Here is a 13,838-nt window from a genome sequence, read left to right as displayed (position 1 = left end):
TGATCTTTGATACTGCAGAAACACTAGAAATAAAGACGAAAGAGTAACACAGCCGGAACAAAAACATTCATTAGTGTGACACACAGGCTTGTCTCTGTGCAAAAAAGACTTGTTCACCAACGCATCACATTTACAAAGGTGGTCTTGGACGCTACCACCTTGAACGCGTCCAATCTGAGATGCTAAGCTAGGTTGGACCAAGTTAGTACAGTACCTGGATGGGAGACCACATGGCAATACCAGGTGCTGTAAAGACTTTTGCACAGCAGAGGCCGATGTTTCTACCTTCACTGAACACTCAGCAGGCTGCCTTTTAGATTGAGCTAGCTTTTGATTGATTGATTGAAACTTTTATTAGTAGATTGCACAGTACAGTACATATTCCGTACAATTGACCACTAAATGGTAACACGCGAATACATTTTTCAACTTGTTTAAGTCGGGGTCCACGTTAATCAATTCATGGTAAGCTAGTCATCCAGTCTGGCTGCGAAACACCGGAAAGGAAGACATAACAGACATAAGTTAATGTGACACACATGCAAAGCTCTGTGTAGAAAGCATAGACATCTTATAAGTAGACGCAGCATCGAGCCCTACTGCCTACTGACGCTGACGAGACGCGGGGCCGCCATCTTAAAGTGGTGATCCGCTCCACTCAGTGCAATTCATTTGTCAGGAGCAATGAACTGTCAGCGCATTTAATTCATCTTACCTCACTCAATACCACTAATTTTCACACACTTTTTTTGTCATACGTATAGCTATGATAAAGGACACATGTTTTGGTGTGTTTTATTATTCAGTTTGCTTAACAGTAATACAATATTTTTATATGCTATAAGTGACCAGACGTCCGAGATCAAAACTGGGAATATAATCCCAGAGAAGGGGGGTGTCGAGTTACTTAATTAATACGCGAGTCCAGCTGTACTTTGTAACGTGGATACATTTATTAGCCAAGTCACACGTGTCACCTCTCGAGCTCACCCCCACTCTGTCTCCCCTCCGTCGTACACTCGTGACATCATAGCCTGTCGACTCTGTAGTTCTCTCATAATACAATCACACCACATCTCCCCTTTCTACAATCAATGGGTAGACTGCCGTTGATTCAACAGACCTTGAGGATTATTCTGCCTCGTGGTTGGAAGGTCTGCTCCTATATGGGCCTGTACCAAACAATCAAACACACACATATTTTACCCTTAGAACAATCCATCCTATACTAATCCTGTACTGTCCTCAACCTAAGCCCTGCAACTGACTTGAACATTTACAATACAATAAAACATATCCAAAACGCTCCAATTACACTTTTCTGTTTTTTTTTTTCACATACAGTAACATTCTTTTTTTTCATTAGAGTCTCTGTAATGTCTCTAGGAAACAAAATTATAGGTCCAACCTAGTTGGTCTTACCACAGCCCTCCCAGACCTGGTTCTAGGAGTAGGAGTAGATGGAGGTTCTGGAACACTCTGCTGCGATGTTTCTGCTGAAGGTTGTTCCGGAACACCCCCTAGGAACGGCTCTGCTGTACCACGGCCACTCTGCTCCGGCGAGGATCCCATAGGGATGAGATGACAACGGTTCCGTCTGATGGTCCCCTTGGGTCCTTCCACCAGATACGATCGTGGAGTGGTGTGATGTCCAATAATAGCTCCTGCGTTCTTTTGGTCCTTGATCCACACGTCCTGTACCGGATTCAGTCTGTCAAGGTTCATTGCACGATGCCGCAGGTTGTAGCGTTGTGCATCTTTTGTCCTCTTCTCCCCTTATTTCAACCTAACAGCTTCGCTATCTGGAAGGGCAGGATTTAGTAAAGCGGGAAGGATAGGCACTGTTGTGCGGAGTCTCCTCCCCATGAGAAGCTGCGCTGGACTATACCCATTGTCAAGAGGGGTAGCCCTGTAAGCGAGCAAAGCAAGATAGGGGTCGTCTGCTTTCTTTAGGAGACCTTTCACCGTCTGTACTGCACGTTCAGCTTCAGCGTTACCTTGAGGATATCTTGGGCTACTGGTAACGTGACGGAATCCATAAGACTCTGCGAACTCGGCGAAGACTGCTCCGGAGAACTGGGGCCCTCCATCCGAAACGAGAAGATCCGGGATTCCATGACGTGCATAAATGGATTTTAGGTGTTGGATTACATCGTTTGACTTTGTGGAGGTCAGCAAAGCAATCTCCACGTACCTTGACATGTAGTCCACTTCCAGCAGGTAGGTCTTGGTACCGAGCATGAATAGATCCACTCCTAACTTCTCCCATGGTCGCCCCGGGTATGGTGACGGCATCAGAGGCTCCCTGTGGTTCTGTCTCTCCTTACAGCATGTTCGGCAGTTGAGAACCAATTCATTTAGCTGCTGGCTCAGCCCGGGCCACTATACTGACTGTCGTGCCCGCTGTCTACACTTCACCACGCCTTGGTGTCCTTCATGCAATTTGGCGAATACACCATTCCTCATTGTAGAAGGGATGACAAGCCTGTGTCCCTTCAGCAAGACACCATCTTGAACTGTGAGGAACGCCTGCTCTGCCCTGTACACCCTGAGTGCTGGTTCTTTGGAACCGTGTGCTGGCCAGCCTTCGGCACACAGCTGCATCACCTGTGCACACACACTGTCTCTCTGCAGCTGCTCTCTCAGCTCCTCCAGGTAGTCAGCACTTGCAGGTTAGTTTTCCAGTACCATGTCCACATATATGTTGGTTTTTTCAAACAGCTCTTTGTCCGCTGCTGTCTCCTCTCTCTTAACAGGAGCTCGTGACAATGTATCAGCTGTCCACAGACACTTCCCTGGCACATGAGAGATAGAGTACGAATAGCGCATCAGACGCATTCTGAAGCGTTGGGTCCGTGGAGGTAGAGCATGCAGTGCTTGAGACCCCAGAAGACTCAGGAGAGGCTCGTGGTCCGTCTCCATCTGGAAATGTTTCCCGATGAGAAAGTTGCGAAACCTCTCACAGGCCCAGGTCAGTCCCAAAGCTTCTTTCTCTACTTGCGCGTATCTCTGCTCTGTTGGTGTGAGAGACCGCGACATGTAGGCCACTGGCCTCCACTCTTCGTCCCATTTTTGTAGCAGGACGCCTCCCAACCTGTATGACGACGCGTCTGCTGATACTTTGCACTCTCTGTTGGGATCATACATTGCAAGCACTGGTGTAGACGTCAGTGCATCCTTTAGATCCTGGAAGGCCCTTGCCTGATCGACGCCCCACACCCAGCAGTTCTTTTTCGACAGGAGATCTCGCAGGGGCTTGTCTCTCTCAGCCAGCTGCGGCACAAACTTCCCAAGTTGATTAATCATTCCAAGAAAACTTCTTAACTCAGTCACAGTTGTTGGCTCCTGCATCTTTCTCACAGCTTCTGTTTTGCTTGGGTCTGGGCTGATGCCACTGGTGGAGAGCACGTGGCCTAGAAAGGTCACCTCTGACTTTGACAGGTCACACTTATCAACATTCAAAGTGATGCCTGCCTTTTGGATCTTTTCTAGTGTGGCATGCAGGCGAGCATCATGCTCTTTTTGTGTTCGGCCCCACACTAGCACGTCATCCATGTGGCAAACAACACCCTCAAACCCTTCTGTGACTTCCGTCACCATCCGGTTCTGAAAATGTTCGGGGGCGGATGCTATGCCAAACGGTAGCCGCCTGAAGTAATAGCGCCCAAAGGGTGTAATGAATGTTGTCAGTTTTGCTGAATCTGCAGTTAGAGGAATTTGCCAAAACCCCATGTTTGCATCCAGCTTACTAAAAAAATTGGCTCCAGCCAGCATTCCTAGTGTTTCCTCCACTGATGGCAGAATGAACTTTTCCCTACACACTGACTCATTGAGTTTTGTGAGATCGACACATATGCGTACAGCACCTGTCTTCTTTGGCACCACCACTATGCCAGCGCACCAGTCTGTTGGCTCCTCAATTCTACTTATCACCCCGAGTTGTTCCATGCGGGACAGTTCCTGCTTGACTTTGTACATTAAAGGCAATGGAATCTTCCTTGGTGTCTTTAGTGAGAATGGTTCCGCCCCTGGACTCAGCTTGATGGCATATGGCTGCCGCACTTCTCCGAGCCCGGTGCATAATTTTGGGTAGTGCTCCTTTAATGTTTCCATAGTAACGCTGTCTAGGCTTGCTACAAGCCCCAGCCGACAGCTCACAGATCTTCCCAGCAGGGCAGTATGCACATGACGAGCAATATACACATCCTCCCTCTCTGTCTTATCTCCTCTCCTCAGTAGCAACCTGGCGACGCCCACAACGTCGAGGGGATTTCTTCCTGGTCCCAGGAGTGGCTTTGTTGCCTTTCTGAGGCTAGGCGGATCATTTCTGTATGTGTTTTGGAACACTGAGTGAGGCAGGACTGTCACATCGGCACCTGTGTCGATTTTGAATGTCACATTGCTCTCATGGATGCCAATTTTGACCATCCAAGGATCCCCATCCTTCGTGACACTGCCGAGGAAGATTTCCTCCTCATCTTCTTCAACTTCACGCACTGATTTGGACTTACACACACGCTTGTAATGTCCCCTCCTCCCACATGCATGACATTTCACTCCATTAGCAGGACAGTCACTTTTTTGATGGGATGGAGAGCTGCCACAATTTTGACAAAGTGACTGTGCGCCCTTGTCCTTGCTGTACTGAATACTGTGTGGCTTGTACTTTGGGCTATCAACATATTGAGGTTTGTTTTTAGCAGACTTGAAGTTGCTCTTGAACACTCTATCAACAGATTTTGCATCACTTGCCTCTGAACTGGTGGTGTCCCCTCGGAGAGTAGACTGCTGCCTTTTCACCTGCTCGCTCTGTCGTGCCATTCTTATGGCTTTATCCAAGGTTAGATCCGCGTCCAACTGCATGCGTTCAGACAGCCCCTTGTCTTGCAATCCGACGACAAGTCTGTCTCTGATCAGTTCATTGTGTAGCATCCCGTAGCTACAATGCTCCGCCAGCGCATATAGTGCAGTGACAAACGAATCCACACTCTCCCCTTCTTTCTGCTTGCGCATGTTAAACTTAGCACGCTCGTAGATAACATTTTTCTTCACAACAAAAAAACCTTGTAATCCAACGCGCACTCCCTGGTATGTACATCTTTGAGCAGCCGTCAAATTTAGCCCACGGAGAATATCATCCGCCTCGTCCCCCATGCAATAAATCAATGTGTTTACTTGATTGTCCTCGGAGCTTGCATTTAGGTTACTTGCCAGGCGAAATCTTTCAAATCTCCGGATCCATTCGTCCCACTCTTGCGGATTTGAAAAGTCAAAGGACTCCGGTGGCTGGATGTTGAACGTAGCGCACGGTCCCACGTCAACCACCGGCGTGTCGGGTTGCCGTGCAGGTGCTGCTGCGGCTCCGTCTCCCTTGCTCATGTTGTCCTTCACTTCTTTCCCCACAGACGCGTACAAACTATCTTTACACTTGGCTCACACTCCACATTAACTACAGGACTTCTGACACCATGTCGAGTTAGTTAATTAATACGCAAGTCCAGCTGTACTTTGTAACGTGGATATATTTATTAGCCCAGTCACACATGTGTCACCTCTCTAGCTCACCCCCAATGTGTCTCCCCTCCGTCGCACACTCGTGACGTCATAGCCTGTCGACTCTGTAGTTCTCTCATAATACAATCACACCACAGGGGGAAAAAACGATCAGCTGTTATTAAATTGAACAAACAATATGATTAGGTTACATATACAGTACGTGCGGATATCCTACATAATCAATGTATGAATACATTAGATATCTATATTTCTTCGGGACCTATAGACTGTACATCGTTTGCTGCAGCAGCAGAGAGTTTATTCTGTCTTGACATTTTGTATTGATATTTTGTATTGCATTCTTCCCTTATACTATAATGTTTACAGTAATTGTTTTATATGTATTTTTGTATGTTTGTCGCTTTGGACAAAAGTCCCACACATTTCACAAAGGTGGGCTACACAAAATTGGGTTGGAAAAGCTAGTCTAAATTCAGACTTGCATAATACTGTACAGCCACTGTCCATCTGATTGTTGATTGATTGATTGAACATTTTTACTAGTAGATTGCACAGTACAGTTCGTATTCCGTAACAATTGACCACTAAATGATCACACTCGAATAAGTTTTTCAACTTGTTTAAGTCGGCGTTACTCAATTCATTGTCTAGTTAGCTAACATATGTTACCCCTACACAATCTGGACTGTGATCCTAACTTTTACCCTTGTTGGCTTTTACAATCTTTATCTTCATCATTTATTTCAACTTTATGTTATTCAAGTATGACATTTTTAAATGTATTGATTTCATTGACAAACAATTCTATTATGGTCATACTCTTGATTGCGAGCGGCCAGATTTCAGTACTATTGAAGACCTTTGCTCCTTCTCAACTCTGTGATGATATTCTTTTCACAAAATACAAGCAATAGTACGTTAATGTTAAATCGTACTAGTGGAAAGTAATCCACCGATTCCTATTTTCAACATTGAACACCAGCCCAACATCTATGTTTTCTACCTGTCAACTGTCAGTTTAAGCTGCTCTCCGGCTTCTCATCACCACTTCAAGATGGCGGCCGAATTTCTCGCGTCACTGCAGCCAATGTTGCGTCTACTCATAAGATAGTTATGATATAAAGCGCCTTTTCGTTTCGCCAGCGTGTGACTTTTATAAACGTCAATCGAAGACGCTTTTTCGGCTTACGGCCATACTACCCTGAACACGCCCGATCTCGTCCGATCTCGGACGCTAAGCAGGGTCGGGCCTGGTTAGTACTTGGATGGGAGACCGCCTGGGAATACCAGGTGCTGTAATATTTTTATCATCGCAGCAGAGGGCGCTGTTTCTACCCTTTTTCTTTCTTTCTTACAAATCACTCACAGCAGAGGACGCTGTTTCTACCTTTTTTTAATCAAAATTGCTATCCTTTTTAATTCACATTTCAGTGCCATAGTATGGAGGACGATATCTGACAAAAGCACAAATATCTAAATGAATAAATAAATGATTAAATGTGTGAATAAATACATAATTGCGTTTAAATAAATGAGACGGAAGGGTAAAAACAGTGAAATAAACGATCAAAGCAAAGTGTAAAGCTCATTTTAGATCAGGGCCCACATGGAGAAAAAACTACTCCCAAGTGGGCCGGACCGGTAAAATCACGGCACGATAACTTCAAAATAAAAACAACTTCAGATTGTTTTCTTTCTTTAAAAATAGAACAAGCACATTCTGAAATTGTACAAATCATAATATTGTTGGGTTTTTTGTTACACTTACATATTGTGGTTGATAGTATTCTATCTTTATTTGTCGTTGTTTATGCTTTCTAAATAAATTATGTGACAATGTTGATAATATTGATGTTAATTTTCAATCTATCTGTTATGTTTCGAGAGGGGAAATGACGGCTCAGACACCAGGGGTCGTAATGTTCAATGATTTATTATATATCCATCCATCCATTTCCTACCGCTTATTCCCTTTGGGGTCGCGGGGGGCGCTGGTGCCTATCTCAGCTACAATCGGACAGAAGGCGGAGTACACCCTGGACAAGTCGCCACCTCATCGCAGATGTATTTATTATGTATATCGTCAATATTTAAATGTAATAATAATAAACAATACAAACTAACTATACTTAAACTAAGAAGTGGAGTGTGTGACCAAAATCCAAGAGTGTGTGTGGTGTTAAACTAAGTGTGTAATTAACTGTTGTGTGTCACGGCAATATTGGATGAGGAAGCAGACAAATCCAAAGGGGGCTAGGCGAAAAGGGTCCGTGATCCAAATGAGGTCCGTGGGGCAGAGAGAAGGGCAACAAGGTCCTTGTCCAGGCGGGGGTCGAGGATCGAGGGAGGCAGTCGAGACCCTGGGCCACGGAAGGAAAACACTGCGGGCACAGGGGACAGATCAAGTCGTGGAGAGGAAACTCGGAGAGAGAGCATAAAGCCTGTCGCTTACAATTCACCATCGAGAAACTAAGTTCCCGCATGGATTCTTGTGTCCACTAGTCCTTTTTACAACTCCTTCTCATCAGGACCAGGTGCGCTGATTGCTTTATGATGCTCGATATTAATAAAATGACAGTAGTAGTAGCAGTTATAACCACTGCTCATTTCATCTCAAAAGATTTGGTCGCACTTAATTTCCTAGGTAAACCTACTGTTGAATCCACCTGAAGAGATACTGTTTGCACTTTATTTTTGATATTATTATTGAATTATTTTATGTTGGAAAAAAGCAGCAAAAGTAGCTGCTAAATCTATTGTTAAAATGTGAGTTACTGTACTTTCATTGAAAATGTCTTGAATGTTGAAAATGAGAGCAGAAAAGGTTTCCTCTGGTTAATTCAACCAAATTATTTGTTGCAGTTTATTCAATTATTAATTGAATGAATTATTTTTTACTAATAATTTAATTGTTGTTTACTTGCCTTCATTTGTGCCTAATTTCCTTACAAGAATTCACTGGATACAGAAAACTTCACCTGCAGTGTCCACTATTTAATTCATTTATTATTTTTAAATATTTATCTATTTATTTGCTAAAAAAAGAAAAAGTTACTGAATCAATTCCAACTAACTGAATTGCTTCAAATTGCATCGTTTTAAAAAACATTTGTTGTCGAAGTGTTGTTTAAAAAATAAAAATCTAAATCTCTCGTCAGGGAAGTGAATGACCATGTTTTACCACTAGATGGCAGCAAACATCACTTTTCATATTTCCTAAATAACGTTGCCTTTAGCAACATGACTGTTGCCCCTGCATTGCCTTGAGTTATTTTATTTCACGTCAAAACATGACGTGTTTGTGCTCAACGATTACCAAGCAAATGTAAAATGAAAATATAAAATGTTTAGAATAACAGATAAGCCACAAAAAAAAAAAACAGAAGACATCCCGTCTTTCAACAAAGTGGAGACTAGATATGGTCGCAGTTCTTCTACAAAACATTAAAACAACAAAGAGAACATATTGAATTAGGGTCCTGACGTTGAGTAACTCAAACACTGAGTTTCTCAGATGTACCTGATACATATGTAATGACAATATGTTTGCTCCTCGTTCAGTCTGTTCTTGTTAATTCTGGAAATATATGCACTTTTCACAAACAACCAGTTGGGGTAACCACAGGTTTGGAGAGCTTCCCTCAAATGCCTATGCTCTTTCTCTTTGGTCTGTAGGCTGGTAGGAACATTATCAGCTCTGTATTGCCAGGTTCTGATAACACCCAGTAGGTGTTCCAGTGGGTGATGTGAGTCAAAAAAGTAGGTATTGATTGGTATTTTTGTGTGTTTTTGGTCAACCCCGACATGGAGGCCCGTGTATTTTCCAATGTGGAAATCACAGTCTAGCTTACCGTGCGTTCGGCACGCCTTTTCTTTTGCCTGTTTTGTACCAGTGTTCTTTTACTTTTGTATATTAAATCAAGTCTTACCTGCAATTCCTGCCTGTCTTGGTCCTCGTGCATCTTGGGGTGACTCAACACGCACACGATGCGTTTCCAACGTGACGAACACATTGCAAAAAAGTTGGCACAGGGGTCTTTTTTTCTTTTTTTTTACCACTGTGTTACATGGCCTTTCCTTTTAACAACACCCAGTAAACGTTTGGGAACTGAGGAGACCAATTTTTGAAGTTTTTCAGGTGTAATTCTTTCCCATTCTAGCTTGATGTACAGCTTAAGTTGTTCAACAGTCCGGGGTCTCTGTGGTGGTATTTTACGCTTCATAATTGCTCCACACATTTTCAATGGGAGACAGGTCTGGACTACAGGCAGGCCAGTCTAGTACCTGTACTCTTTTTTTTTACTACAAAGCCATGCTGTTGTTTCACGTGGCTTAGTATAGTCTTGCTGAAATAAGCAGGGGCGTTCATGATAACATTGCTTGGATGGCAACATATGTTGCTCCAAAACCTATATGTACCTTTCAGCATTAATGGTGCCTTCACAGATGTGTAAGTTACCCATGCCTTGGGCACTAATATCACACACACACATCACAGATGCTGGCTTTTGAACTTTGCCCCTATAACAATCCGGATGGTTCTTTTCCTCTTTGTTCCAGAGGACACAACGTCCACAGTTTCCAAAAACAATTTGAAATGGGGACTTGTCAGACCACAGAACACTTTTCCATTTTGCATCAGTCCATCTTAGATGAGCTCAGGTCCAACATAGCCAGCGGCGTTTCTGGGTGTTGTTGATAAATGGCTTTGGCTTTGCATAGTAGCGTTTTAACTTGCACTTACAGATGTAGCAACGAACTGTAGTTACTGACAGTGGTTTTCTGAAGTCTTCCTGAGCCCCTGTGGTGATATACTTTACACACTAATGTCGCTTTTTGATGCAGTATCGCCTGAGTGATCGAAGGTCCGTAATATCATTGCCTACGTGCAGTGATTTCTCCAGATTCTCTGAACCTTTTGATGATATTACAGACCGTGGACGGAAAATCCCTAAATTCCTTGCAAAAGCTCATTGAGAAATGTTGTTATTAAACTGTTGGAAAATTTGCTCATGCATTTGTTCACAAAGTGGTGACGCTCGTCCCATCCTTGTTTCAAGATTCAAGATCCAAGATTGTTTATTGTCATATGCACAGTTAAACAGACAGTTTGCCGTACAATAAAAATCTTACTTTGCTAGTCCACCCTTCAACAAGTCACACGGTACTTAGCTAAAAATAAAAAAATAAAAAATGTTATATACAAGGCACAGTAAGTAACGTAACATTATTGCACATTCTGATTGACAGTCAACTGTATAAATATGGAGGTGACCTTGGGTCGCAGAAGCAGTTCAAGTGTCTTTAGTGATCAAAGGTGAAAAGTGTCTACAGTGATGGTTCCCAGTTCGGGAGTGGTCAAGGTACCTGTCTTTTGTTCAAAAAGACAAAGTAAAAAAATGGGGGGGTGAGGGGGGGGGCTAGCATTCACAATTTAGCATTCACAAGCCCGATGGCCTGGAGACATCATGTCAGTCCCGTAGTGGTGGCTTTCAGGCTCCTGTGTCGTCTACCTGATGGTAGGAGCCTAAAGAGACTGTGCTGGGGGTGTGTACTGTCCTTTCTGATGTTGTGAGCTCTCCTGGTGGCCCTGGTAGAGTACATGTCCTGCAGTGAAGGGAAGGCTGCTCCTGATATGTACTGAGCAGTTTTAATCACTCGCTGGAGTGCATTCCTGTCCTTAGCAGTGCAGTTTCCATACCAGACCGTGATTGAGCTGGTAAGGAAACTCTCAACCGTAGTTCTGTAGAAGTTGCTGAGAATTTTGGGTGGCATGCCAAATTTTCTCAGTCTTCTTAGTAAGTACAGTCGCTGCTGGGCTTTCTTTATTGTTTGTTGGGTGTTGTGATCCCAGGTGAGGTCCTCGCTGATGTGGGTCCCGAGGAATTTAAAGGTTTTCACCCTATCCACCTTTGTCCCCTCTATGTACAAAGGTGTGTACTGTGCACTCCTTCTCCGTGGGTCAATAATCATCTCCTTGGTCTTGTCTGTGTTCAGGGAGAAATTATTATCCTGACACCAGGCCACCAGCTCCGCTACCTCCTTTCTGTACGCTGCCTCAGCTCCCCCGGTGATCAGTCCGACAACCGTAGTATCATCTGCAAACTTGATGATACTGGTGTTGTTTTGGGAGGCCACACAGTCGTGTGTGATGAGGGTGTACAGTAGGCGGGCTCAGCACGCAGCTTTGGGGGGTCCCTATGCTTAGAAACTTTGTGCCTGATGTCTGGTTGCCGATTCTGACTGACTGGGGCCAGTTTGTGAGAATGTTCAGGACCCAGTCACAGAGAGTTGATGTCAGACCAACAGTGAGGAGTTTAGCAGTGAGGTTTTGTGGGATGACCGTGTTAAAAGCAGAGCTGTAGTCGATTAATAATAGCCTGGCATAGGTGTCCTTGCCCTCTAGGTGGGTGAGGGTGGTGTGGATGACGGTGTTGACTGCATCCTCAGTGGACCGATTCTGCCGGTAGGCAAACTGTAGAGGGTCCAGTGTGCCTGGGATGGTCTTCTTGATGTGTGACATGACTATCCTCTCGAAGCACTTCATCACTATTGGGGTGAGTGCAACAGGGCAATAGTCATTCAGACAGGTCACAGTGTTTTTCTTTGGCAGGGGCACAATGGTGGTGGTCTTGAAGCAGGTGGACACAAGAGCTTGTGCTAGTGACAAGTTGTATATGTCAGCGAGTACGTCAGCCAGCTCTGATGAACACACCCTGAGGGCCTGGCCAGGGATGTTGTCTGGGCCGGCCAGCTGCCTTCCGTGGGTTTGTTCTCCTCAGAACTGTACGTACCTCTGCTGTTGTCACAGTGAGTGGTGGTCCCGCGTGCGCTCTGGGGTCAGAACCCCTCTCTGTTGGTTGGTGTTGAGGACCTCGAAGCAGGCGTAGAAGTCATTAAGCTCATCTGGCGGTGAGCGTTGGCTGTTTGTGACCTCCCTGCTCCCCTGCTTGTAGTCTGTGGTGTGTTGCAGGCCTTGCCACATGCGCCGCGAATCTGTGGTGGAGTAGAATCCCTCCAGCTTTTGTCTGTATTGTCCCTTGGCCTCGCTGATGGATTTACGCAGGTCATATTTGGCCTTCTTATAGTATTCAGCGTTGCCTGCGACAAATGCAGTGGAACGGGCATGTAGCTTGGACCAAACATCAGCGAGCGACTGAGCATTTTATGGAAGCTGCTTTCATACCCAATCATAGCACCCACCTGTTCACCTGTGGGGACGTCCCAAATAAGTGTTTGATGAGCATTCCTCAACTTTCTCAGTCTTTTTTGCCTCTTGTGCTAGCTTTTTTCAAACATGTTGCAGGCATCAACTTCCAAATGAGCTAATATTTGCAAAAAACAACAAAAGTTTTCCAGTTCCAACATTAAATATCTTGTCCATCCATCCATCCGTCCATTTTCTATGCTTATTCCTTTCGGGGTCGCGGGGGGCGCTGGAGCCTCAGCTAAATTTGGGCGGAAGGCGGCCTACACCCTGGACAAGTCGCCATCTGTCTTTGTAGTCTATTCAAGTGAATATAAGTTAAAAAGGATTTGTAAATCATTGTATTCTGTTTTTATTAACAATTTACGCAACGTGCCAGCTTCACTGGTTTTGTACTTGTTATGTTGATTGTTTTATTTGTAGCTCTGTTGGTAGCGTGGCCGTGCCAGCTACTTGAGGGTTCCAGGTTCGATCCTGGATCCATCCTTGTTGCTTTATTTTTTTTTTTGATTGATTGAAACTTGTATTAGTAGATTGCACAGTACAGTAGATATTCCAAACAATTGACCACTAAATGGTAACACCCAAATACGTTTTTCAACTTGTTCACGTTAATCAATTCATGGTAAAAAGACTGCCGTTGTGTCCTTGGGCAAGACACTTCACCCACATGCTCCCAGTGCCACCCACACTGGTTTAAATGTAACTTAGAATTTGGGTTTCACTATGTAAAAGTGCTTTGAATCGCTAGAAAAAGCGCTATATGAATATAATTCGCTTCACTTATTGATTGATTGATTGATTGATTGATACTTTTATTAGTAGATTGCACAGTACAGTACATATTCCGTACAATTGACCACTAAATGGTAACACCCGAATAAGTTTTTCAACTTGTTTAAGTCGGGGTCCACGTTAATCAATTCATTTGTATACTTATTTCTGTTTTGTTGTGAATGAAATAAATAAATAAACTGAACTTCACAACAGAAATAAGCACTTATTTTTTATTGGGGGGGGGGGGGATTCCAATACTACAAAATATTGATGTCATCACGCTGGTATCGTAACGAGTCTGATCTTGGTATCACACCATCGGTATTGGGATCGAGCC

General features: G+C 44.2%; 1 non-coding gene across 1 annotated transcript; it reads left to right on the top strand.

Moving 5' to 3' along the window:
- Positions 1-6,700: 6,700 nt before the first annotated feature.
- LOC133562975 (5S ribosomal RNA) lies at positions 6,701-6,819 on the top strand. Its single transcript, XR_009808970.1, has one exon. It is a non-coding gene; the product is annotated as a 5S ribosomal RNA (ribosomal RNA).
- The last annotated feature ends 7,019 nt before the right edge of the window (positions 6,820-13,838 follow it).

This window comes from Nerophis ophidion, linkage group LG01 (genome assembly GCF_033978795.1).
Source record: "Nerophis ophidion isolate RoL-2023_Sa linkage group LG01, RoL_Noph_v1.0, whole genome shotgun sequence".
Lineage (NCBI taxonomy): Eukaryota > Metazoa > Chordata > Actinopteri > Syngnathiformes > Syngnathidae > Nerophis > Nerophis ophidion.
Note: the sequence above shows the minus strand (reverse complement) of the source record. Positions and strands in the feature narration are given on the sequence as shown.